Source organism: Corvus hawaiiensis, chromosome 26 (genome assembly GCF_020740725.1).
Source record: "Corvus hawaiiensis isolate bCorHaw1 chromosome 26, bCorHaw1.pri.cur, whole genome shotgun sequence".
NCBI lineage: Eukaryota > Metazoa > Chordata > Aves > Passeriformes > Corvidae > Corvus > Corvus hawaiiensis.
In genome coordinates this window covers 1,381,247-1,407,122 of record NC_063238.1, presented here as the reverse complement: position 1 = coordinate 1,407,122, position 25,876 = coordinate 1,381,247, and the positions used below count along the sequence as shown (strand labels likewise).

Below are 25,876 nucleotides of genomic sequence, written 5' to 3'. Positions count from 1 at the left end.
CCATCTTCCAAATAGTTTGTGATGATATTAAACAGCGTTGGGCCCCACACGGATCCCTGGAGGACCCACTTCTGTCAGGTTCCAGTTTGAAAAGGAGCTGTTCACCACCACCCTCTGGGTGCAGCCTGTCAGCCAGATCCCCACCCACCGCACTGATCACATGTCTGGATCATAACACATCACTTTCTCCAGAAGGAGGCTGTGGGAAACCATGCCAAAAGCATTGGAGAAAGCCAGGTAGACAGTGTCCACCTCACCCCACATCAAGTGAACAGGTTACTTTGTTGTAGAAAGTGATCAAGTTTGTCACGTACAATGTGCCCTTGGTGAACCTGTACTGGCTTTTCCTAATCTTGTGCTTCATCTGACTTAAGATAACCCCTAGGAGGATTTGTTCCATAACATTCCTACGGACTGAAGTAAGACTGATGAGCCTATAATTTCCTGAGTACTCCTTTAAGACCTTCTTGTAGGTGGGAGTGGAATTAGTCTTCTGCCGGTCTCCTGAGACATCCTGGATCTCCAAGGCTTCTCAAAGATTATGGAGAGTGGCCTCACAATAATGTCAGTCAGTTCTCCTAACAACGCCCTTGGGTGGATATTGTCAGCCCATTGATTTTAGGGGCCAATCTCCTGTAATAGTTCACACACCAAATCTTCCTTTACTGTGCGTGGGACTGTGTTTACATCAACCTGGATTTTTGTTCCCAAGGCCAGGCCCAAAAGTGTGGATAAAGACAGAAGTGAAGAAAATCTTGAGAACCTCGGTCCTTTCAGCATCACTGGTGACTAATTCACCTTTCCTGTTTAACAGAGGGCCAGTATTTTTCTTCTGTTTCTGCTTGTTGTTTACGTACTTGAAGAACACTTTCTTGTGGTTAAATGTCTTGCTTTCTTGTTTTGGTGTGCATGGAAAAGGTTTTGTTTGAATGTGTTTCAAACATATCACAAGGTGTGTGCCATCTATACCAGCTTGTTTTTTCCTATTCAGGAGAGGCAGCAGTGGAAAACAGCAGATGTCAGTATCTGTAGTTCCTATCAGAATATTACAGGTTATGTCTGAGGGACAGCAGTAGCTAAAACAGTTCAACAGCACATTCTTCCTCCAGGGATGCAACAACAAAAATAAATTTGGATGGCTGTCTCTTGTATAAGTAGGTTCCATATATATATGTGTGTGTGTGTGTATACACATACATTCATGTAAAAATAAATATGAATCCATAGTGAAGCTCTATCCATCCCTCAAAGTGTTCTTCTGTTACAGGACCAGGGAATCTTAGGGGCTTCCTCTCAGAGCCATTTGCAGTGGTGCTTTGTAGGGCAGGTCAGAGACTGAGTGGAGAAGACTTGTGTGACAATCCAACTGGAGTGCTGTGTGCAGCTCCAGGATCCTCAGTACAAGAAAGACAAGTGCTTGTTAGAACTGGTCCAGAGGAGGGCCACAAGAATTGTCAGAGGGATGGAACAACTCTTCTATGAGGACAGGCTGAGAGAGCTGGGATTGTTCATCCTGGAGAAGAAAAGCCTCTGGAAAGATCTTAATGGAGCCTTTCAATATATAAAGGTGGCATGTAGGAAAGAGAAAGGGAGACTTTTTTCCAGGGCCTACAGTGACAGGACAAGGGATAATAGTTTTAAACAGGAAGAGGATAGGTTTTAGATTGGACATAAGGAAGACTCTTTTTTATGATGAAGGCAGTGAAGCACTGGAGTAGGGTGTCCAGAAAAGTTGTGAATGCCCCATCCTTGTTCAGGGCCAGGTTGGATGGCGATTTGAGCAACCTGGTCTAGTTGAAGGTGTTCGTGCTTATGCAGGGTGTTGAAACTAGACTGCTCTCAATGTCTGTTCCAACTCAACCCACCCTTTATTTCTGTGGTTGCACTAATCAAGGTGAGAACATATACACTCCAACTTATAAGGCCTCTGTCCAAAAATAAAGGAGATTTCTGGATCATTTCAGGTGGAATTTTTTTTTCCTGCCATGCCTGTCTGGGCAGCCAATAAGGTAGCAGGATCATGAAAGGTCCCAAAATTGTAGAGTGAGTTGAATAATTTAAAGCTGGATATTCTTGTTACTGGAATATGATCAGGAGGTGCTTCCTTCCTCCTACCACCTTTCATTTGTCTGCCTTTGTTGGTAAAAGGCTTTTTTTTCCTGCTATCATTTAAACATCAAGACAGTTCGAGAAGGAAATGAATTCTGGAGTAAAAAGCTTTGTGCAGTGGTGTCAGGTGATAAGGAACAATTTATTTCACGAGTTCATGTAGTTATTGGGGAAGAATTCTGAGGCTTTTTTTGTCTGTAAGATGTGGATTTTAACAGGAGAGAAACAGTTCTCATAATAATCCTTAGTTCTCGGTCTAAGGAAGTCTGAAATACTTCTCCTCAATACTTCATCTTTGCTTATTTGCCAGCTGAAACTATGTCATGGGAGAGGAGAATGGTAGTAAAGGAAAGGGTGCTGTTTTTGAAAGGCATGTTCTTTGAGGAGAATGGACTGGTGTAGAGCAAATGGAAAGGTCTATCTTCATGCTTGTTTCTGAGTATGAGATGAGAAAGTCAGTTTTAGCAGCAAGGAAAAGCAGTTTTCCAAAGAGTTGTCTGACAGATGCAGAGTCAGTAGTGATAGGCTTGGCAGAGACATAAGTGGTAGTTAGACCTCTGACTCCTGCAGAGAGGTAGCAGGAGAGAGAGCACTCTTCTACCAATGGTGCCTTTTAAACCACTGCTCTTGGTGAAGGTTTGCTAGTTCTCTTCTAGTCACTCCCTGAAGAAGCTGTTTAAAAGAGTATTACTTGCCAGTGTGTGAAAGGAAAATGTCAGTGCAGGCAAATTTGGATGTCTTGCATCTTGTTCTCAGTGGGCCTACTTTGGTTTATAGCAAATGAGGACCTAACCTTTTTTAAAAACAGGCATTATTTTCTGTTTACAATACTGATTTCTGTGGCAGTTGATAGTTGTCAGTGCACCCCTGTAAGCATGAAAAACATGATCTTAACTTTATTAATTATTAGCACAATACAGTAGCCCAAAGTGTAGCAGAAATAAAGCAAACATATTGATGTCCACCTGCTATCCATTTTCATCTTCAGATGGTGAAGAAACCACATAGATGTTAGTGGTAAACACCTGTGTATTTCAGTATAACAAAATCTGTTTTGGAATACCAGCAAGTCAGTAGCATGGCATGAGTGGCATGCCTTATTATATTGTCTGCATTCCAAAAGAGATGCTGTCACCTCTTCAACCCACCCTCTGCATGTGGAGTATCTTTTCAAAGCAATCTGAGAGTTTTTGCCTAAGTGTTTAAACTGAAGGTCTGATTCAGTAGTTTTATTGTTCGAAGTAGTAGTGCTAAAGGAAGCGTTTTTAATTGGGAGCATTTGGAGGAATGTTTCCATCTTTGTTAAATGTACTCATCCATATAACAAGAGTGACAGCTTTTTCCAGTGACTCAGAGCATCATTAATCCAGAAGGTTAGAGTTATTAGAAGAGATAGCACAGCTCAGAGAGGTTACTCTTTCATCTCTCTAGATGCATCAGAAGGCTAGTGGAGCTGGGGAAATGAGGCAAGGCAGAAGATGGGTCTTCTGTCAGAAGAAGGGACTTGGACAGATGAAGAATGTCTGTTGCTTTGTGTCACAGCAATATATATGTTATTTAGAAGCTGGTGGTATCAGAAGTTGCATCATGACTGAAGAAGCAGTATGACTGAAGGCCAGAACATATCTTGCATGCTCTGAAATAAAGAAAACAGAAAAGTCCAAACCATGTGGTTTAATAAATTGAGTTTCTGGTTTGGTGATGCTGGAATTTATTGATGGCTGTAAGTAATGTGTTCCAGAAACTCTCATGAATGAGTAAAGAAGAGGGAGGACATTACTGTCATACTCCTTTCATGAGAGTGAAGAGAGATGATGGAGGATTTTTGGCCACTACAAGCTCTGTTGGGAGTAAGTTGTAGAATTAGTGGAAAATATTCCACCTTAAATCTGAACTACATCTTAATGAAATGTGACCAGTTTTTGGGAGGAAAGGATGGAACACTGAAAATTGTTTGTTTTTGTTTTGGTTTTTATTCCCCTGGATATTCACACTGATTCAGCACTGACTATATTTATAATATTTTTTTCTTTCAAAAAATCCACTCCTTTGACATTAAAGAGGAACAGCTTTTACACTAAGCCAGAAATCTGGAGGATATTTTAAGATCCACCTACATCTTGTGAGATAGTCTTTACTACTCTAAATTAGATTCCCTAAACATGCCAAATATAAGAATGAGTAGAACATATGGATTGGCCAAAGGTATCTGAAGTAGGAGCATTTTTTTCTTCCTGCTACAGCTCAGCCTGAAGTGTGACAGGCACTTCTGGTGACACATTTGTGCAGGAAGGATAGGCTAGAAGCTTTCTCTCTGTAAGAGCTTGCTGACTTCATGACATGATTACATAAAAAGCCATAGGGAATCTGTAAGTTGTTAATGTTTTCAAGGTAGGGCTGAGGCCTTGCTTTTTGGGCTTTTCCTTATACCTATATAGATCTGGTGCAGGCAAGCTTTGGCAAATACAAAAAAAGCCAGTGAGTTCCTTTGTTCTTTGCTATAAATATGGTCATCGATGAACCCTTTTAAAGTCCTTGTTTACAAAAAGTGACGTTTAAGCTTGAGCCCAGGTTCTAGGTCTTTATTAGCTAGTGTTGGGGCCTTATGGATTGCACATCCACACCTTTAGCCAAAATGAATTTTAAATGAGTTGAAACGTACTGACAAACCCTGCAACATGGAGAGGAGTTTAGCAGAAGAAACAATAGTGGATAGTTTCATCAGTTACTCTGATTCCAAATTTTCAGTTTGCTGCAGGGTCTGCCTTGGGCTGGAGTCCCCTCAGGATCAGCTGAGTGCAAAAAATGGCTCAAACACACAGCCTTTCATTATTATCTCTCAAATGGGAGCTGCTGACTCTCTGACCCTTGTTCCATTTCGGGACTAATTCAGACACATATGGAAGTGGGCTCGAACTTTATCCCTTTCCATTGAGTTTGCCACTTCTATGGACTTCACACTGAGGTAGAGGCACCTGTATGCTTAGTTGCACAGTCAAATGAAGCTGTTCCCTGTTGTGTGGATTCTCAGTGCTCTGTTTCCAAAGAGACTGTAACCAGGAACATACAGGAAGAGCTGAAGGTTGTCCAGGAAGGCTGGCTCTCTCCAGCTCCTGGCTCTGAGAAAGCTTTGGAGGAGCAGGGTAAGGAATAGGAATTTTAGCTGATTGAATGATTGACTGCATATTTGTCTTGGCAGGATGTGTCAAGAATCCTCTGAGCTGTAAGCACCTCTCATTTATGCACAATATACATCCTGGGTTTGGAGGAGAAAGGAATATACTGTTTTAATAGAGATTAAAGAATAATAAACAGTGCACGGGTTGCTCAGCTAAAATTATCATTAACGAGTGTGGCAACATCCTTAGGCAGAGGGTTGATTTGATAATGAAAAGCCATCATCCTATCTGAATAGACAGCTATTGGACATAGACTGCCAAGAGATTGTCTGCTGACCTTTTTGAAAATATGAATGCTTAGCTGCAAATGTTTTAAACTCATTCTTTTTGAACTGCCCAGCCTATGAGAATCAGTCAAGAATAGCTTTGCTGAGTGTGTGCTGGAAGATGTTCCTTAAGGGGAGAGATTTTTGCACTGGCACACATATTTTACATCACTGCACTTCCCTGTGTGTATTCATATCTCTTTGGGCTCATTTCCACAGTGTTTGTTTCTTTCATTCAAATAATCTGCCTTTGATTAAGCAGGCTTTCAATTCTTTTTAAAAGCCCTGTGGCATGTTAAAGGTTCACTTTTTGATCGTGTTGCATTTTCTGTCTTAGTGTACACAAGTATGTTCAAGGTTATGAATAGAAGATATTTTATAGATACTGTTAGGTTCTAAACCTACACAGGTGGTGCAGAATCACGTTTTTGTGACCATTTTAAGTTGCAAAAGTCACGTGGACACAAAGGTCCATCAGAAGGCAGTAGATTTCATGCACAGATGGACAGGATTGTTTTTTAAATAAGAATTGACTTTTCTGATTGTACATATGATTTACCATTTTTTCACCAGCATATGAAGGAGGCCACACAGAAATCTGTTGAACAGTTTTGACTTAGAGTTTTTTGGATTTAGTCTGAAGGTGTACTGCTATGTGAGAGAAACAGCTACTCTGAATCTAAAGTATATCTGAAAAAAATAGTATGAGAGAACTAACTAAAGTGAAGTCTCTTAAATGGGCAAGTGGGAGGCCCTCAGGCAATGAGAATTTGATTTTCATACTGCTTTCTTACTAATACTGTATGAGTTTAAGTGTTTCTTCTTAAGAGATAAACCCCTTTGATTCCCTGAGAGAAAAAGATAGTTAATACCATCTGTAAAAGCCATTAAGTGTTCGTTAGGCCTAAATATAAGAAAAGCCTTTTAACTAGTCACATGGGCAGGAAGGATAAGATGGCTAATATTCAGATATATTCATACAGATTGTCCTCTTTGCCTTTCTGCATTTTGTGGGAAATCTGACTCTTTCATATTGAGGAATGTGGGAAAGATAAAAACTATAAATGTATACCCAAGTTCCTGAACTGCATTTCAGATAATGTAGGGGAATGTAATGTCATGACAAAAACTTTAAATCAGCAAATTAAATGAGCAAAAGCTTCAACTTTCGAGCTGGGTGCCCCTTATTCAGACATCAAATCCGTGTCTTTGAGATTGCATTAAGCTAATGTAGACTGATTTTTCAGAGGTCATTGAGGCTTGCCCTTTACTGGTTCCTTTACTAAATGACTGCAGGGGATCCTACCTATTTTACACTTGCTGATAGGCACTGAAAGGTGACAGTTTAGCCAAAATGAATGAAAAATTATTTAAAAGGATATTTTACTAAATACTGACAGTGTCTGGCTCTACCTATGACCAGCTTGGAGTCATGGTTAGCTACACCATGTGACAATGTCCTCCTGTCCCACAGCTCCTGGTCCAGACTGGGGATTGTCCCAAGCCCTCTGCAGACCCGTTCTGACTTGCAGGCCTGAGGTCTTTCCAAGCAGGGTGTGTGGGCAGAGTGAGGACTCATGCCCTGGCTGGGGAGCCATGAAGTGCTTTCCTGCCCCTTTTAAGACTTGATCTGTAAAATGGTCCCTCAGAATGTTTGGCAAATATTTATGGATTAATCTCAGAAAATTTTAAAACATCCGCTGCTGATTCAGATTTGGGTTTTGATGACTGAATTTGCAAAGGTATTTAGCTGTGTAATTTCATTAAAACCAATGAGAACCAGGTCTCTGTCTACTCACTGGGTAAGAGTTGTGAAATTATGCAGGCATTTACTGTGGGTTAATAACTCTAATAACATTTCGCTGCAGTGTTGCTTCTGTGGATTTTTCCTGTTTTGTTTTCTGAAGAGCATATTTGTTTTTTAAAAACAATGTAACCATCAATTACTGTAATAGCCACTAGAGGTCTACTGATATCAAAATTCCACCAACATCAATTATTTCTGTAAGTATTAAAAATATTTTACCCAAAAGAAAATTCTTCTTACTAAACTATGCCTACTTTGTGAGGTGTATAATTTAAATGATCTGAATTTTTAACTCCTTAGAGTTGTTTTTAATTGTCATATTTAACTGAAGTAGGGAAGAGCTGCAATGTAAAACTCACAACTGAAAAGTGCCTTAAAAGATTGCCAACTATATTCACATAAGTAAGTATATTAAAATGTAATTCACTGGATAGAATATATTTCTTAGTGGTTAACCTTGAAGCAAACAGTGTTTTAATGAAATTGTTGTACAATTAATAGCTTCTTATGGCATTATTGAATTCTATATGCCTTTGAGGATCAATTTTATTTCTCAGAAAATAAAACAATCTTCAAACCTTCTTTTAAATTACCTTAGTATGATACCTTGTAAATTTCTAACAGCAAGTGGGAATTAGATTACTGCATTTCCTTTAGGCCTAGTTATTCATCACAAGAACAGGAATGTACTCACTGGGACAAAAGGGATAACAAGTAACATTAATGACTTTTTTCTGGTGACTTCCCCATCAGGTGAAAAATGCTTCTTCTCTGTTGAAGCAAACACAAAAACCAAAACCAAATGAAGTGTGTAAATTGCAGTTTCCTGTGATTCATGAGCTCCTTACCTAGAGTTTGTAGGGATTCAAGCTGCAGCATGAGAGGATCCCTTTGAGACCTAGTTAATGGTTAGAGTTGAACATGACTGTTCGTACTCAGCAAAATGTTTTTGCATCCTTTTTGTCATGGCCTAACAAGTCATGGAGCCTGTGAGTCTCATAGGAAGTGTCAGACTCCTCAGATCTCATCTGATGGTGCTTTCGGTTTGGTGTCTGCCAAGTGGAGATATTTTGGTTTTTTTCCTTTTTTTTGAAAGAAGGTGGTATCACAGGCAGTGTCACTGAAAGCAGCTGCAAAGGATACAAACAAGGCCTGATTCAGAACATCTGTAAAACTTCCTGATGTGTGCTAAACTTTATTAGGAGCTTTGTTGGACTGGGATACATCTTAGTGGAAATATTTGTTGTACATTGTGTGAGTATTGGGTCTTGTAGTGAAATATTGTTTGTGTTCTGACTGTATTGTGACTGCTGTGCCTAGCGCTAGCTCTTACCTTGTGCATAGTTTTCCTCACTCACTGAAGGATGAGGGCTGTGAGAGTGTAGTGACTTCAGTTAGTTCTGTGTGTGAAGTCAGTGGCTTATGGCTGGTAGCTAAAGAAAAGGAAAACCTACAAAGTCTGTCTCTTTTTTCAGACTATTTATTATAACGGGAAAAAATCTGATGGCCACATCTGTCAACCTTAATATTTATGAAGGTATCCAGACCTGCCTCTTATTGGTCAGAGTGCTTGGTACGAGTACACCTCTTTAATAGGAGAGGAAATTGTTAGTGTGATAGCAGAAAAACTCAGCGTAAATGATTAACTGAGGGTTTCCATAAACCTGTGTATAAATGTCCACTGTGTACATAAATCATGCCCAAGATAGTTCTCACTTACTGCCCTTTGTGGAAATATTTAATTTCTCTCCATCCTCAGTTGTAAGAGGAAATGCCACATGAAGAGGTCAACACTTTCCTTAGGAAAGACCAGTGAAATTAGTTCTTTTAAGAATATCCTTGCTTTCTTCATTGGACAGTTGGAGAATAAGTCAAGTCCTTTGTGTGAAAGGCAGAAGAGCAGATTCATTCAAGAGAGTGCTGGGAAGTGTCTCTCTGCACGAGTCTGGAACCAGCATCCCAACAGGGATTCCCCTGAGAGAGCAGGTGGCAGAGCTGCTCTGGCCTTTCTGGGGCTTGAGGGGAAGGTAGTGTGAAGTTGCTGTCAGGGCTCCAAAGAAGTCTTTTTAGTGAAGCTGGTTAGGGCAAAACAGATATAGCCAGAGTAGCTTGGAAGAGTGAGGACAAAGGGTGCCTTCTCCACCCATTTGTCTATCCTGTTCATTAGCGTCCATTCATCTCCTGAATGAGAAATTATTTTATCTGTTTTCATCTAGTGTTGAGAGACCTGGTTGAAAAAAATCTACAGATAATTATAATTGTTACTGTTGCTAGTGTTATTAGTGTTATCATCATCATCATAATCATCTCTCTCTTAATAGTCCCCAGAAATTGTTCTGGTGCTAGGTCCACATGCCGACTTTGTGATGACTGTAGCTTCTGTACAACCCTAAGTTGTTCCTAAAGTGCTGGGCAACAGGCAAAATACTGTGACCGTCTGGCTTTCCTCCTGAGCATCCCATATTTGAGAGGAATGAATGCTTAAAAGTGATTAGTGTGAGGGACAGAAAAGAGACAAGATACATCATGAGCATGGGCTATTATGGTTTTCATATTTAAGTAAAAGCAGATGTAAGCTATGTGAGGCTAACGAGGCATTACTTACAGAGTCTCAATGTGGCAAAACTAATGGGAACATTTTTCTTCTTAGCTCTAAAATATAGTGTCTAAATGGAATTATATGGCAGAAAGGGTGGAGCCAGCATGGCATTTTCTCCAGATGTTTGAATTCCTAGTTATTCTTTCGCCAGAGCTGGTGATTCATCTCTTCAAAGCTTTATTCCCTGTGTCTATGTCAGCAGTATTGTGAACACCTTCACAGTTTCATTTTTGTTTTTTGCAAGTAGTGAGTTTGGGGGGAAAAAAAGAATATTTGGACTTGGAAAATGCACCTTATTATCCCTTTTCCCCTGGGTAGAATGGGGCAAATTTCCATCCTCTGGCTTCCTTTCTCTGCAAGAAGAGGATGAGGAATCAAATGGCAGTTCATTAGCACTCAGTGTGCTTACTACTATCTCAGGCTGGAACCTCTGCCAGGAACAAAGGCATTAGAAGTAAATGAGAAGAATACTGCAAGACTGCAAGAAACCCAACCCTTTCTCAAGCTGGCAGATACAGAATCATAGAACTTGGTGGAAAAGATCATTGAGTCCAACACTAACCCAGCACTGCCAAGTCCGCCACTAAATCATGTCCCTGAGTGCCACATCTACATTTCTTTTAAATACCTCCATGGCTGGTGGCTCAACCATTTCCCGGGGCAGCCTGTTCCAATGCGTGACAACCCTTTCTGTGAAGAAATTGTTCCTTGTAACCAATCTATAACTCCCCTGACACAACCTGAGGCCATTTCATCTTGTCCTGTCACTTGTTATCTGGAAGAAAAGACTGACCCCCACCTGGCTACAGCCTCCTTTCAGGTGGTTGTAGAGTCCTTTTCTCCAGGCTGAACAACTGCTCTCACTCACAACTGAGCTCACTCAGCTGCTCTTCATAGGATTTGTGCTCCAGACCCTTCACCAGCTCTGTTGCCCTTCTCTGGACATGCTCAATGTCTTTCTGGGAGTGAGAGGCCCAAAACTGAACACAGGATTCGAGGTGTGGCCTCACCAGTGTCGAGTACAGAGGCATGATCACTCTCGTCCTGCTGGCCATGCTACAGGCCAGGATGCCATTGGCCTTCTTGGTCACCTGGGCACACACCTGCTCATGTCCAGTTGGCTGTTGACCAACACCCCCAGGTCCTTTTCCACTGAGCCACTTCCCAGCCACTCTTCCTCCAGCCTGTGGTGCTGCCTGGGGTTGTTGTGACCCTGGTGCAGGACCTGGCACGTGGCCTTGTTGAACCTCATATCACTGGCCTCAGCCCACTGATCCAGCCTGTCCAGATCCCTCTGCAGAGCCTTCCTGCCCTCCAGCAGATCAACACTCCCACCCAACTTGGTGTAATCTGTGAACATACTGACATGGCATTTGATCCCCTTGTCCAGGTCATTGATAAAGACATTAAACAGGACTGGCCCCAGTACCGAGCCCTTGGGAACATCACTGGAGACTGGTTGCCCCATGGATGTATCTCCCTTACCACCACTCTCTGGGCTCTCTGGCCCTGCAGCCAGTTTTTTACCCTGTGAGCTCTGCACCCGGCCAAGCCATGAACAGACAGATTTTCTGCAAGAATGCTGTGGGAGCCAGTGTTGAAAGGTTTACTGAAGCCCAGGTAAACAACATCCACAACCTTTTCCTCATCCAGTAAGCAGGTCACATTATGATAGAAGAAGATTTTGTCAGTCAAACAGCAGCTGCCTTTCCCTAATCCATGCTGACTGGGTCTGATCCCTTGGTTGTTCTGTATGTCTGTGTCATGGCACCCAAGATTATCTGCTCTGTGACCTTCCCTGACTCTGAGGTCAGACTGACAGGTTGGTAGTTCCCCAGATCCTCTTTCTGGCCCTTCTTGTAGATGGGTATCATATTGGCCAACCTCCAGTCACCTGGGACCTCCCTGATTAGCCAGGACTGCTGGGAAATGATGGAAACCAGCTTGCTGAACAGTTCTGCTGGCTCTGTCAGTACCTTTGGATAGATTTTATCTGGCTCCATGTGTGTGTCTAAGTGGTGTAGCAGGTAGCTGACTATTTCCCCTTGGATTATGTAGGCTTACTCTTCTCTCCATCCCTGTCTTTGGGCTCAGGGGCTGGGTACTCCGAGAATTTACTATTGGACGGAGGCAAAGAAGGCATTAAGTACCACAGCCTTTCCCGATTCTTTGTCACTGTACTTCCCCCTGCATGCAGTAAAGGATGGAGATTGTCCTTAGCCCTCGTTTTGTTGCTGATGCATTTATAGAATAATTTTAACTGTCTTTTATGGCAGTAGCCAAATTATATTCTAGTTGGGCTTTGGCCCTTCTAGTTTTCTCCTTCCTTGCCTCATGACATACTTGTAGTCCTCCTGAGTTGCCTGTCCCTTCTTCCAAAGGTCATAAACTCTCCTTTTTTCCCTAAGTTCCAGCCAAATATCTCTGTTCAGTCAGGCAGGTCTTCTTCCCCACCAGCTCATTTTTTGACATATGAGGACAGCCTGCTCCTGTGCCTTTAAGATTTCTCTCTTGAAGAATGTCCAGCCTTCCCCGACTCCTTTACCCTTCAGGACTGCATCCCAGGGATGATGTTAACCAGTCTCCTGAGCAGGCCAAAGTCTGCCCTCTGGAATTCAAGGTGTTCGTTCTGCTGGCACCTCTTCTTACCTTTCCAAGAACTAAAACGGTAATTTCAGGATTGTTGTGCCCAAAACAGCCTCCATCCATCCCAGCACCCACCAGTCCTTCTCTGTTCACAAACAAGAGGTCCAGCTCAGCATTTGCTCTAGCTGGCTCACTCACCAGCTCTGTCAGAGAGCTTTCTTCTACACTTTGTGGGAACCTCATAGACTGTCTCATCTCTGCTGTGCTGTATTTCCATCAGACATCGGGTAAGTTGAAGGCCCCCAGGAGCCTTCAAGAGATAACAAGAGATAGTGGTAGTGAGAGTTCTCCCTTACACCTTTAGAATATTTCATCTGCCTCTTCATCCTGTTTGGGTGGTCTATAACACAATCCCACCATCATATCGGCCTTACTGGCCTTGCCCCTTATTCTTTCCCACAAACACTCAGTTGTATCGTCACCCTCATTAAGCTCCAGTTGTTCCTGCTGCACAATGGCTTCCAGCTCCTCCTGTTTGTTGCCAACAAGTTTGACTAAATTATCAAGAAAAGCTTTTGTTTTGTTTTGTTTGTTTGTTTTTAGGTTTTTGTTCTTTTGTTTGTTTGTTTGTTTTCCATGTTTTAATTTCGGTTCTCCAGAAAATGTGGTTGATTTTTAGGAGAGCTGTAAGCAGAAATGCTCAATCAAGCAAGACCCAATGAAACACTTAAATGAAATGCAAAAATCCATTTTGCTTAACAATGCAGATTTGGGGATTTATTTATACATATGCGTATGTTTATGATTTCTCTAATGATTTTGAGAATCTTTGGCTTCTAATTTGGGGCACTTGATATCGTGAAAGTGAAACTTATGGAGCAGTAATTCAGGTTTCTGAAGTTCTTTTCACTTCATCTGTGAAATCAGAAACTTTGGCAACTTAAATTAGATGCTGTGTTCATATTAAATGCATTTATTAAATGCCAGAGATAGAGTGAACTGGACATGGATACTATGCTGAAAAAAGCCATCTGTGGTGCTGGTTTTATTGACTGAATTGACATACTGTGTATTTCACTTAAGGCTAAAACGTCTATAAATTAAGTAGCCTCAGGCCTGTGGCTTAGAGACAGGACCTGGGTTTGTGTGCTCCAAGCTGGGCAAAAGAAAGCCTTGGAAAGGGTTTCCCTCTGGTATAGAGTAATATACATATAAATATGTGCAGGGAAAAGATGACTTTTCTATATACCATAGATTCAGTGACTGGAATACTGATGTCCCTGTGTGAAGCCTTTACTTGCCGTGACAGCCTAATGAGACACTGACAGTGGCTGTCTGCTTGTCCTGAGTGAATGTCCTGCATTATGTTGTTTGTGTTGTACTGCAGGATGCTGAAGTGAGGTTGTCTGACTGCTGTCCCCTCGGGAAGCTCAGGAAGAGATGTGCTGAATCTCCCAGGAGGCTATCCTCAGAAATAGTTTTCTACCTAAATAAATACCATCTCCTGGGGATCTTCTGGAATAGTAACCAATGCATGACTGCCAATATCTTTTCATACTGTGAAATTTTAAAGCCTTAACTTAACACATCTATAATATGAAGACACAGCTAGGATGCATCCTCTTTTTGCTATATTATCATTTACTGACGGAACAGTCTTGCCTTCCTACCTGTTTGTGCATGTAACTTCAGCTGTATACACTTCATGCTGTTTGGGACTAAGCTTTCTTAGGACTTATGTTATTCTTATTTACCATACAAAAGCTGAGGTCATCTGTGATGTGTTCTCTGATACTTCTTAGATGTGCATGCTAAACAGGAGAGGGAAGTGTTTAAAGCATTTTGCAGTATTCCTGTATAGGATTTCTTAGCTGGAAATACATATCTGTGCATCCTGAAAGTCTGTAGCATAAGTCCAGTTCATCAGAGCCACTAATGTGAGCTTTAAGAACAGCTTGTACGTTCTTCTGTAGAAGAGTCTGATAGCTTTAAATGGAAGAGTAGCAGATTTAGACTTCCCAGTCTGCAGCTTGTAAATCTTTTATACATAAATTGATCTCATATTTGTACACTTAGGGAGAAATGTTAGCTAAAAATCTTTCCTGCTTCTTAAAACTCTGTTTAAACACTGCAAAAAATTTGCATACAGAATATGAATTCATTATCATGTTATGTTCTGTGTGCTTCCTCAAACTTAATTGCATTATCACACCTTGAAAATGGATGTTACAAAACAAATACTATCACGGAACGCTCTAGGCCTAGAGAAGACACGATGAAGAAAGGTCTATAATAGAAAGAGGTGTGAAATTAAGAGTCATTAAATAAACTCCTGGACATTTCAGTTTGGAGAAAAATATGCCTGAGGGAGTGGTATGACAGAGGTTTGTACAGTTGTAAGTGGTGTGTAGTGTCAAACATGGTATTATTCTATAGTGTTTCTCATACTGTAAAAATTGGGTCACAATAAAATGATCAGGCAGTGAGATCATAAAAATCATAAGATGTTTTGCACGCAGACAATCACTAAGGTGTGGTATTAGTGTCACAGAATGTTGCAGAAGCAAAAAAATCCGAAGCGAGCATAGTCCTGAAGCATAGATCAACTGATGGCTATTCAGTATATTTTTAAAAAACCTTTGTCAGAGAAGATGATAAAGCGTTGATTGCTGGAAGCTGCAAGGATGTAGTAGGAGAAGGATCATTGTATTTTACTATTCCTACAGTCTTTTGCCCAATATCTACTTAAAATTGGGATATTTGGCCAGATGAATCCTTGCTTGACCCACTGTGATTACTTGTGCTTGTTTTTGGATTTTTGCTCTTTGATTTTTGGTCTACGTTGTACTAATTATCCACATGAACTGACATGAAGACTGACTGTAACCTAAATCTTTGTCTTACCTCTCCCTATTGCTTAGTACAGTTTTTGCCATCAGTGAAGCAGAATTCTTTATGGAAAAGGATGATTGTTTTGTACTAAAATGCTCAATACAACTATCCTGAGGCTTTTTAGAGTCTGTTACTGCTGACAATTTGCTGCTCTTCTTTTTTTTAATGGAGACTATGTTGTTAGATGCACCAGTAGTTACACAGAGAAACAAATGTACCTCTGAAAAAATTATCCTTTTGGTGTGGTAGAAAAAAACAGCTAAACAGCAAAAATAGCATTATGGAACTGACCAGTGTGCAAGTCCTGCTCTGGTCATGAGAGGGGGAGATGAAAATTCAGGGATTCAATGGGTTTGCATTTCTTTCCTAGTAATCTTTTCCCTGGTCAAGTCTCTTTATTTTTTTTGGTTTTGTTTCTTGTCTGGAGAATGGAAGTGATAATACTGCTTTAAATCCATGTATTTTCTATCTTGTCTTGCTTGATTCAGCAGTAAGCTTTTATGCCAGGGGTTTTATGGGTACACACATGTATGGGTGCAATGCCTGCCATAACGGTGACCTGATACAAGCGGGAACGTGTAAGTGCTAATGCAGGCACATGTGCATGTATGTATGTTAAACAGAAATTCCAAAAAAAACCCCCAAACTAACCAACCGAAAGAAAAACTATTTGAGGACAAAGAAAAGGCAGGTCCTTGGCTCTTCACTGGTGCCTTTTTTCTCTCTCTTTATTTCCCCTCTTGTACTCTGCTGACACGCTCACTTTCTTTTCCTTAACCTTTCTCAGATGGCAAGAGCAATCTCTCTAAAACAAAAGCCTGTCTCTGTTTGATGATGCTCATTAAAAGAAAAAGTAAACTGTGAGGAGTCACTACCTGAACTGTGTGTGCCTGCCTCCTCCAAACAGGCACTCGAGTGCTTAGGTGTGCTCCTCAGGGGTTGCTCCATGCTGCAGCTGGAGCTGCTTGTGCCCACCCTCATCTCCCTCTTTGTACAAAGAGTGACACACTCGTACATGCGTTGGAGGCAGAGCTCAGTGGAGACGCAGGTGTTGCAGGCAGCCCTGCAAGATGTGCCTACTGGCAATGTCAAACCAGTGTACCAGCTCTACAAAAGCAAACTAGAAGCGCACATCCAGCCTTCTCACGAGGAACCAGTACCCCAGGGCACTGGCTCTAGAAAGTGATTCTCTGTGTATCCATGGCCTTTTAGTGATTTGGTGGCAGGAAATGTGAACGAAAATTTAAAAAAAACAAAATCAAAGGGACTTTGTCAGTGAAAATCTGTAAGTCTGAGATGCAGGGGGAAAATGTTGCCCTTCTCATTTTGGTGTAATAAAAGCCTTTATGTAATGTGAACGTTGGTGGGGAACAGTCTTCCCGAATCGTGTTTACTAGTGGGAGTTTCAGAAGCGATGCGTGGGTGGGAACTAACAATAAACCCCCCCACATCTCACTGCTGCACTGCATGGATGAGACCAGGCTGGTAGCAACAGTCATCCATGTTACCCTCATCTGTTTTGTGTTCCATAGGGGACATTAGGCTTGTTGGTGTTTCTGTTCTAGACGATGCCCTACAGATGTGATATCCCTTTCCCCCTCCCATTCCTCCTCTACACTGAATACTCTTAGGTCAGTTTTATGGCACTGTCCCCTCTCTGTGCCTGTTAGATATTCCTTAACACTGATATCTATCTGTGAGCATTAGCTAGCAGATGGAGTAAGCTGAGGTTTTGGCCCAGGTAATTCTCTCATGTCTCAACTTCGTTTGTCTTTCTTATCTGCAGTGCGTAAGTGGTTCACTTCAGGGTAGATGCCCTTGGAATATTTTCTTCATAGCATTCTTTGAGTCTAATGCCAGCTGTATTGAATCAGTCAACTGCCTTCTCTTCTGGTGAGAATGTAAGATAACAATTTAAATGAGCATTACATAATTCCCCTCTAGAAACTGGTTTAGCTGTTGCACCTACCCGGGCCAAAGAACTATTCTTTCTATACTTGCTGATGAAGCTTAACAGAGCTTTGGAACTAGGTGGAAAAATCAAGAGGAAGTAAAGTTTTCACATTCTTCCTCATTTCCTTTTGACATGCTACTGCTTCATCATCTCATCAAAGTCTTCCAGAGGTGCACCTCATAGCAAAGCAAAGAACCAATGCAGGTATTTGGATACAGATCAGCTGTGCTTAAAAGGTCTTACCTGGTGTTTGTGAAGCATCTGTTTTACAGCTTGCACTTTCTTTAGCCTCACCATATTCTCTTCCTCAGTTGTCATTCAGCAGCCATGGGGTAACATGAGTAAATTTCTTTCAAGTATACTGATGTATACTGAACCAGAATGAAAATGTGAATATTCAATTCTTTTCCCATATTGGGTGTTCCTTGAGTATGATGCTTTGTCAAGCCAAAGCTGGATGGCATATCCTTCTTGCCTCTTTATAGATATGCAGAGAAATAGAGCATAAACTGCTTCACTTTTGATTTTGGTATTTATGGTCTTATACCAAATATTTATCCTTAGATTTTTAAAGATAAGGAACTGAGATGCTTTCTTGTCACTTTTCTGGGCCACTAGCTTTTCGTATTCCGTCATCTTGATTTCTCTGTGTGTCTGTCATAAATGGCAGCTCCATGAGAAACATCATCAGCAAGTATGGTTTATGTGAACTTTGTTATTTACTGTGATCTTTGAGACAGAAATTACTTAAAATGTTTGCTCTGAATTCATAATTAATATAGTGACAGAACAAGGGGAAATGGCTTTCGATTGAAAAAGAGTACCTTTAGATTAGATATTAGGAAGAAATTCTTTCCTGTCAGGGTGGTGAGGCACTGGAACAGGTTGTCCAGAGATGTTGCTGATGCCCCATCCTTGGAAGTGTTCAAGGCCAGGCTGGAGGTGACTTTGACTTCAGATATCTGGACTCGTGGAAGGCATCCCTGCCCATGGCAGAGGGGCTGGAATTAGAGGATCTTTAAGATCCCTTCCAAGCCAAACTGTTCTATGATTCTGTGATTCTGTGAAAGCTGTTCAGGGAGCTTTAAATGGAGCTTGCTGCTTGGCACGGTTGGGAAAGGGGCATTTTTGGTCTTTCCAATCGTTTGTTTACAGAAACTTCAGTCATTTCACTATGTGTTGTTGCATCCATTTCCAACTTCTTTAATGTCAGTGTCTTTCTCCTCAACAGTAACTTAAATTGATATATATGGGAAACGAAGCTGTACATTTCTAAAAAGACCAAGTATTATATAATTGAAAACCAGACTTCCTGTTACATTGAAAACAGACCTAAACACATGCAAACACAGAAATGCACAGGGGGTCATCCATAGGACTGTAGTGACATGATTTGGAGTAATAAGAAGGAAATTTGATGCAGCTTCTAAAATTAATTTCATTTGAAACCATGAGCAGTACAAAAAGCATTTATCATACTGATAATATCCCATTATGTCATAAATATGATTAATGAAGCAGAAGTTACTTCAATAAAGCTAATCTAGATTAAGTTATCCTTTCTTAACTAAAGGTAGTATTTAAATTTCTTCAATGCTCCAACAACAAAAACTTAGACTTCCTGGATTTTTAAAATCAGCTGAAAAAGTCAGACTGCAGAGTGTGTCATAGAGATGCTGCTTTCTGACTGAAATGATAATACTGAAATAATAAAACAGTAAATACCCTGGATGTTTTAATTTTTTTTTGTCTGAAACCAACTGCATGATATCTTGCCCATTTGGATAGCTTATGCATGAAGGTATGAGCCTGTAGAGCAAAATTCACAATAATAAACACAAATCAATTTGCTTCTTTAATAGTGTTAAAGGTAAATATTAGAATCAGAGAACAATAGAATATCTCAAGTTTAAAGAGACATATAAGGATCATGAAGTCCAACTCCCTGGACTGTCAGAACTCACAGAACTGTCTAAACATAAATCATATCACTAAGAGTGTCATCCAGGCACTCCTTGAACTCTGACAGGTTTCGTGCTACAACTTCAGAGTATACTTCAACACTGTATGTCAGCAAGAGCACTGAGCTTGCAAAACATACGTTTGTAAATGAGCTCTGTTATCTCTCAGCGTGAATAGGTTCTACATTTCAGAACATTTGCATTTGTCCAAATTTACATGGTGCTGAATGCAACCTTTTTGTGATAGTACCCAGATCGTACTTAATTTAAATATTTTAAGTACAGGTGCCTTGAATTTCCTAACTGGGAATGTAGAATTTAATGCTCACATTTATATTTAGGTAGAGAAAAATTGATCTGACCTTCAAAGCATCTTTCATTGAAATGGAAGGTAGCAGATGTGATTCTTGCAATGTTGCAGCTGGTATCCAGGGAGCTGTAGATGAAAAAAATCAGAGGCCTTCACTGGTCACATTGGTACAAAACTGTCCTGAAGAACAGGGCTTCTCTGCAGGAGCACAGTAACACAATGTCCTGTGGAGTGATGAAGCATCAGGAGCTCAAACCAGTTAGGAATCAAAAGTGTTACTGTGTGAAAGATTCGCTGAGCTTGTGGCTAGTGTAGGGTACACCTGCGTGTGTGTGGTTCAGAAAAGGGTCAGGGTTTGCAAGCTTGAGCACTGGAACACCTGGACATCAGGAGGAATTTCTTCATGGAATGGGTTTTTAAACATTGGAATGGACTGTCCAGAGAGGTGGTGACATCTCTGTCGCTGGAGGTGCTCAAGAAATGACTGGATGTGACACTTAGTGCCATGGTCTAGTTAACAAGGTGTTGATTGGTCAAAGGTTGGACTCAATGATTCAGAGTTCTTTTTCAAACTAATTGATTCTAGGATTCTGTGAAAATGGAGCTGGATGGCAGGAGGATGAGTCAGGGAAACATGCTCCCTCTCTTCTCCATCATGCCTGTGGCTGTTGGCTCGTGTCAGGGTTGGGAGAGTATATCTGTTATTTTCCTCTTGCAGAAGACTGTTAAGGGCTTATTGCTGGAAATATTATGTATTTCAAAGTAATTGTTATTTTCTTATATCCTCTTTTTGAATAAGAATGTCCATCAGACAGAAGTATGGTGTAATCTTTTATTGTTGGTCTCACTCACCAAAGACTGTACTGCCACAAAGTGGTCAATGTAACTCACAGAATCACAGAGTATGTGAATTTAGAAGGCATCTCTGGAGATTTCTGAGTCCAATCCCACTGCCTGTTTAAAAAAGTTACAAAATTCAGTTTTTAGAAGCTGTAGAAGCAACAGACATTTGAAAGAGCACTTTTATCTTTCTAGGTCTCTCCACCACTCCCAATCTGATAAACTAATCTTACAGTCTAGAGAAAAGAACGTCTTCCTGAGACATCTGACCTCATCTTGCATCTATGATCTCAGTGTAGAAATAATTCAGTTTAACGTTGTTCAGTGTTGTCCATGTCTCACAATGGGGTAGCTTTATCCCTTCAGCGAGTACTTCTACGTTTTTACACTATATTCATAAAATGCAAAGCATTTGCTTAAAAGGATAAAATTGTATTAGAATTTTACAAGTACAGACTGTTTTAGTTTTTCTGTATAAATTCCTTTGTCTATTAGAATGAAATCACAGCACTTTTTATCATTTTGAATATTAAAAAATCCTATCCTCTGAAAAGTGTCATTACTTACAAAATAATTTGATTCAAAATTCATGAACACTGACTTTGCTGATACCTACTCCTATTTGTAAACCTTGAGTAAAGTCAGTGAACTGAGAGAAACTACAGGGATGGAAACAAAATGTGAGAGGTCCTGATTGCTTAAATGACCCAGTGGTAAAATTACAGGTGGGAAATGCTTAATTGTTTGACACATTTTAAAAAAACTCATAAACCAGATTGTGTTTAAGAACAATTTTGTTACAGTCTTGAAGCAAAATAGAAAAACTGTCTTTTTCATTTTCAAATTAAGGTGTATGCAGGTGATCATGTCTGTGCCATTAGTTCTGTGCTCAGAATATGAAGTCTGAGTGTTTGCTGTCAGAAGGTGGTGGTACAGCTTGCACTGGTGTAGGCTGCTGCTTGATGTATCACTGCACAAGGACTGAAGGTCACTCTGTTCTGTGTAACAAATTCATCTGACAAAAGCAGGATCTCAGTTTCCAAGATATATTTAAAAAGAGAAAGGAAAGGGTAGGGAATTAGGGGATTTAAAGCCCCAAATCACAGGTTTGATCCTGTAAAGTACTGGGCACTGTTGCTCTATTTCAGCAAGACTTACATGTGCTTAAACCTTTTGTTCAGGGCTCAGCATTTAGCACTGTTTAATCTCAAATGAATAGTTCTTAAAAAAAAGAGTGATATTTCCTTTCATCCACAGGTTTCAAAGGACTCTGTGAACAGCTATGTATAGAAATTATATAATAAAAATGAGAATTCAATTATGATTTCACAGTTAAGCAGCATAGTCAAGAAAAAGACAGGAAATCAAGACAAAAACCTTCACTTTCTCATGTCCACCTTTCATGTTGAACCTATATATAGTTTTATTTTCCTGTCTTTTTTCGTGTTTATTTTCAATGTGAAATCCTCAGACTCCTCATTTGAGGCCAAAGCTGTGAACTCATGCAGAAACGTAGGACAGGATGTGTCTTCTGAGCTCCCACATCTTGTCTTTAAACTGTAGGTGTCCTGTTGAGAGGAGAAGGGGCTCTTGTGTATTCACCTCTCATCCTCTTCCAAGCAAGAAGGTAAACAGAGAGCAAAAGTCGGACTCCAATCTTGATGAACGTAGATTCTACCTTTGAAAAAGCTAGGAGAGACCTATGAGAGGAGTTGGGGGCATTTTCTGCTGAGGACCTAGACATGGTTATTCTACTCAAGTCTTAGAAGCGTGCTGCTTTCATCCTGGTATGTTACACTTAAATGTTGTTTCTTAGTTAGAGTAGACTACTTAAACATATGTCCTCAGCTTTCATTTTATCTTATCCCCTGTTCTGGCATGCTCTACCTGGGTTCACCAAAACAGTTGCTTTTTCCTGGATATACCCAGGGATATATGGATGCAATAGGAATGCCTGTGAGCTCTTGGATGTTCCAGGAGATCTCCAAACGTCACTCATTTAAATTGCTTTTGTTACTTCATATGTGTGTAAGAGGGTGTATTCCTGCTGAGAGAATGATTTGGGTATTCATCTGAAATAAAACACAAGATGTTTTTGCTAGAAACAAAAAGAATATGGTCAAGAATAATTTGGAACCCAATTTAGTAACCGGGTGCTACTCATTTAGGGTGCCAACAGGGGAATCCATTCCCTATCCAACAACTAAAGGAACATACTTACGTTTTGTATCTGGCTGAAAGACTGGATTTCCAGAAACAGGATGCAGCATTACTGAATGGAAGATCTGCACATGAGCACTGAGAAATGAGTGTTTGCATTCTAGGGCAATATTTACTGATTTCTACAGTCATAGCTTGTGAAACAAAAAAGAAACAGAACCTTACTTTCATTAACCATAATAGTAGTTTAGCTATTTTCACAGCATTAATCTTGCTGTTAACTGTTCTTTTCACATTGTGTGGAGACAGCATGTGACAGGAAAAATCTGTAACATCATTCAACATCTGATTATATGCCCTTTTTCCTCAAAACCAATTTGCATACCTACAAATATCAGTGTTTCCCACTGGAATTGAAGGTGTAAAATATTGTCTTTCAAGCCAAAAGTTATTTAGGCAAAGATTTTGCAGTATTTGGGAATTCTGGCTGGATGATTTCAAAAGCAAAACCATATGTCGCTTACATGATTTGGCATTTCTCCAGTTGGATAGAACTTGAGTGGAAAAGTGGAAAAAAAAAGTAAATCCTAACACTAATTAGATGATAATAAATACAGGTGCTATACTGTGTGGTGTAATTCATCTCCATAGCAAGCTGTGGGATGAGTCAGAGCCAGCAGATTCTGAGGGATACTGTTTTGTATATATATATATATATTCCCGACACGCTAAAATCCAAATTAAGGTAAAACTTTAAAGGGTTGTGTAACACTGAGATACTTTTCAAGATTATGGAGGTGTAATATTGCCTAGCCATGGGAATTGTAGGGGCTTTTTTTGGTTGGGTTTTGTCAGAGGGCTTCTCACTGCAAATACAATTAGTGTAGTACCAGGATAAAACCAGTGATTTGATGATCATTTGGAGATCCTGGCCCAGGCTTCCACATGCCCCCATCCTCCCAGACCTCCCAAAAATTTTCTTACACATTCCGGTCATCAGGGTTCCTCCCCAACACGGCACCTTCCCTCTCCAGCCAAATTCTTGGCCTTATGTGGTTTGCCAAGGCAAAGTTAGTTGGGACTAACCTGCCAACTGTCCTGTATAACTTGCTTTAGAGGGAAAGCTATTGTACATCCCACTGTTTCATCCACCCCCACCTTCCCTGCCTACAGGAGTTCTGGCTAAATGCAACCCCTGGGCTCCTTCTCTTTCTTGTGTCAGAGACCTTCATGGAGGTTCTGTTCTTTTAAAATTTCCAGAGAGAGAAGTGGACTCAGATGGTGTGGATTTGGCTCATCTACAGCTCTTTTGTACTTGGATGGGTTAAGCCTTTACATGTACTGAGGGGACTGGCATTGCCTGATGAGGGGGTGTTGAGTGTGTGGCTGCACATGTTAGATGCTCAAAAGTGAAGGCACAAAGGAGACAGGAATCTGTCCTGGGCAAATGAATGTTTTGCAAATATGATTAGAGACTGAAAATTCTCGGTTGCTGTGTCTTTAAGGTAAAAGCTCACTGAGACATGCTTGTTTCTGAAATAACAGGAGAAGACACAGTCATGCTCCAGCCTCCAGGAATTTACCACAATAATGCATTGTGTGGTTTTGCAAGAGAAATTAAAACACAAAGAAAAACTCTCTGCATGAAAATTTGATTGAGCAATTAAAAACGTGTAAATAATTGAAAGGCAGGAACTAAAAAAGCTTTCTATTATTCTCATTGAGAAAAAAATCTTTAAAGCGTAGGATTCAGACATTATTCTGGGGCAGAAAGTAGCTGATATTTACAGTATAGATTACTCAATTTTCGTTTGCCTGATGAACAGGGCTCCCAAAGCTTACTGTGGCTGTTGTGTCGTTTGTATGAGACACGTGGCTGCTGTGCCTTGCTTTTCTCGGTGCCCCCTCCCCCATCGGCAGAACCCTTTAAGCTCCAAACACAGATGTTACACTGAGCTCTTTGTGTGCATGTGTATGTATAAGCATGTGTGTGTATGAGCATAAAAGCGTGCCTAATATGCTGGAAAACCGAAGCTGAAGCACAGGACTCGGCTTGTGACTGTACTACAGTGAGATATTAGTGTGGACCAAGTGTAGGACTAATGTGTATGAAAGAGTAGTGGTTTAAAAGCAGCCACACTTAAATCAGCAATTTAATGTAAGGAGGGATGGCAGTTTCATTAAATAATGCTATGATCTCTCAACCATATTCTTAACTAGTAATCTCCCCACAGCAAAATACATAGCTAATCAACCTCCTAGCCTGTCAGTAAACTTGCAGGGGAATTAAATCCTGGAGGAAGAAGCCCGTAGCCCCGGAGGAAGGCTGAGTGCATGTTTCACTGTCGTCTTTTCAGCTCATCTCAGTGGTCCCACTGCTAGAATGTGCTCTGTTGTCATGGCAACCCCATCTCCTACTTCCTACAGGAAAGATTAGCTTGTACTGTGCACTGGAGAGAATTTAGGGGAAGTCAAGCTAATCCCTGGGTGCACTGCAAGAGAAAGGTTGGACCTCGCCTGAGGGATGCTGTATCTGCAATGATAGAATTGGCCTGCCACAGACACTGGTATTTAAGTTGAAGAGCAGAATTCACAGTAAGTGTCAGATCCTCCAGAGAGGAATATTGAATGAGGTTTTCTAAGTCTTGGTGAAGACTGTCCCATGCCAGCAGTGGAATGACAGCAGGAGGCTGTGTGTGGAATACCAATGTGTTTCACCCGTTCAGGTGGTATTTCAAATATAGATTCAAAGCCTCAGTTCCCTGCAAACTAGGTGATAAAATTTTAAAACATCATTGTGAGATGCGCACATAGAAACCTGAAGCGTGTCTCATTTGGTGCATCAAGCTGAACAAGTGATGATGGGCATGCCTTACAAATTGTGTATGCACTGTGCAGTGTGCTTAAGAATTCCTGAGTGCTGAAAAATAAGCGGGAAAGTGTGAGGAAACTGGTCTGTGTGTGCTGCAAACTCAACTGCAAAAGTGCTGAACTATCAAATTAAGTATAAAAATTTACAACTCCTGATTCAGTCTTGTTTTTTCTTCATATAAAAACCCAGACAGTGAAAACATGAGCTTTTTAAAGGTATAGTCATAATATGAGCTTTTCTTTGAGGAAAACTCATTTTAATGTAGCTGAATTAAGGTGGTGTATGACATGATGCAGCATGTAAAATTTGTGTTTGTTTTCTTGCTGGTAAAATTAAACAGA

General features: G+C 40.6%; 1 protein-coding gene across 5 annotated transcripts in view; it reads left to right on the top strand.

The window, feature by feature from the left end:
- NOL4 (nucleolar protein 4) overlaps positions 1-25,876 on the top strand; it is a 190,299-nt gene that overhangs the window by 65,419 nt on the left and 99,004 nt on the right. Inside the window, exon 1 of one of the 5 annotated variants that reach the window (XM_048286259.1) lies at positions 25,181-25,258. The exons of the other annotated variants lie outside the window; for them this stretch is intronic. The gene's annotated coding sequence lies outside the window, so the exon portion shown is untranslated. Of the gene's footprint in view, positions 1-25,180; positions 25,259-25,876 lie in introns of those variants that run through there. 5 annotated transcript variants of the gene reach the window in all.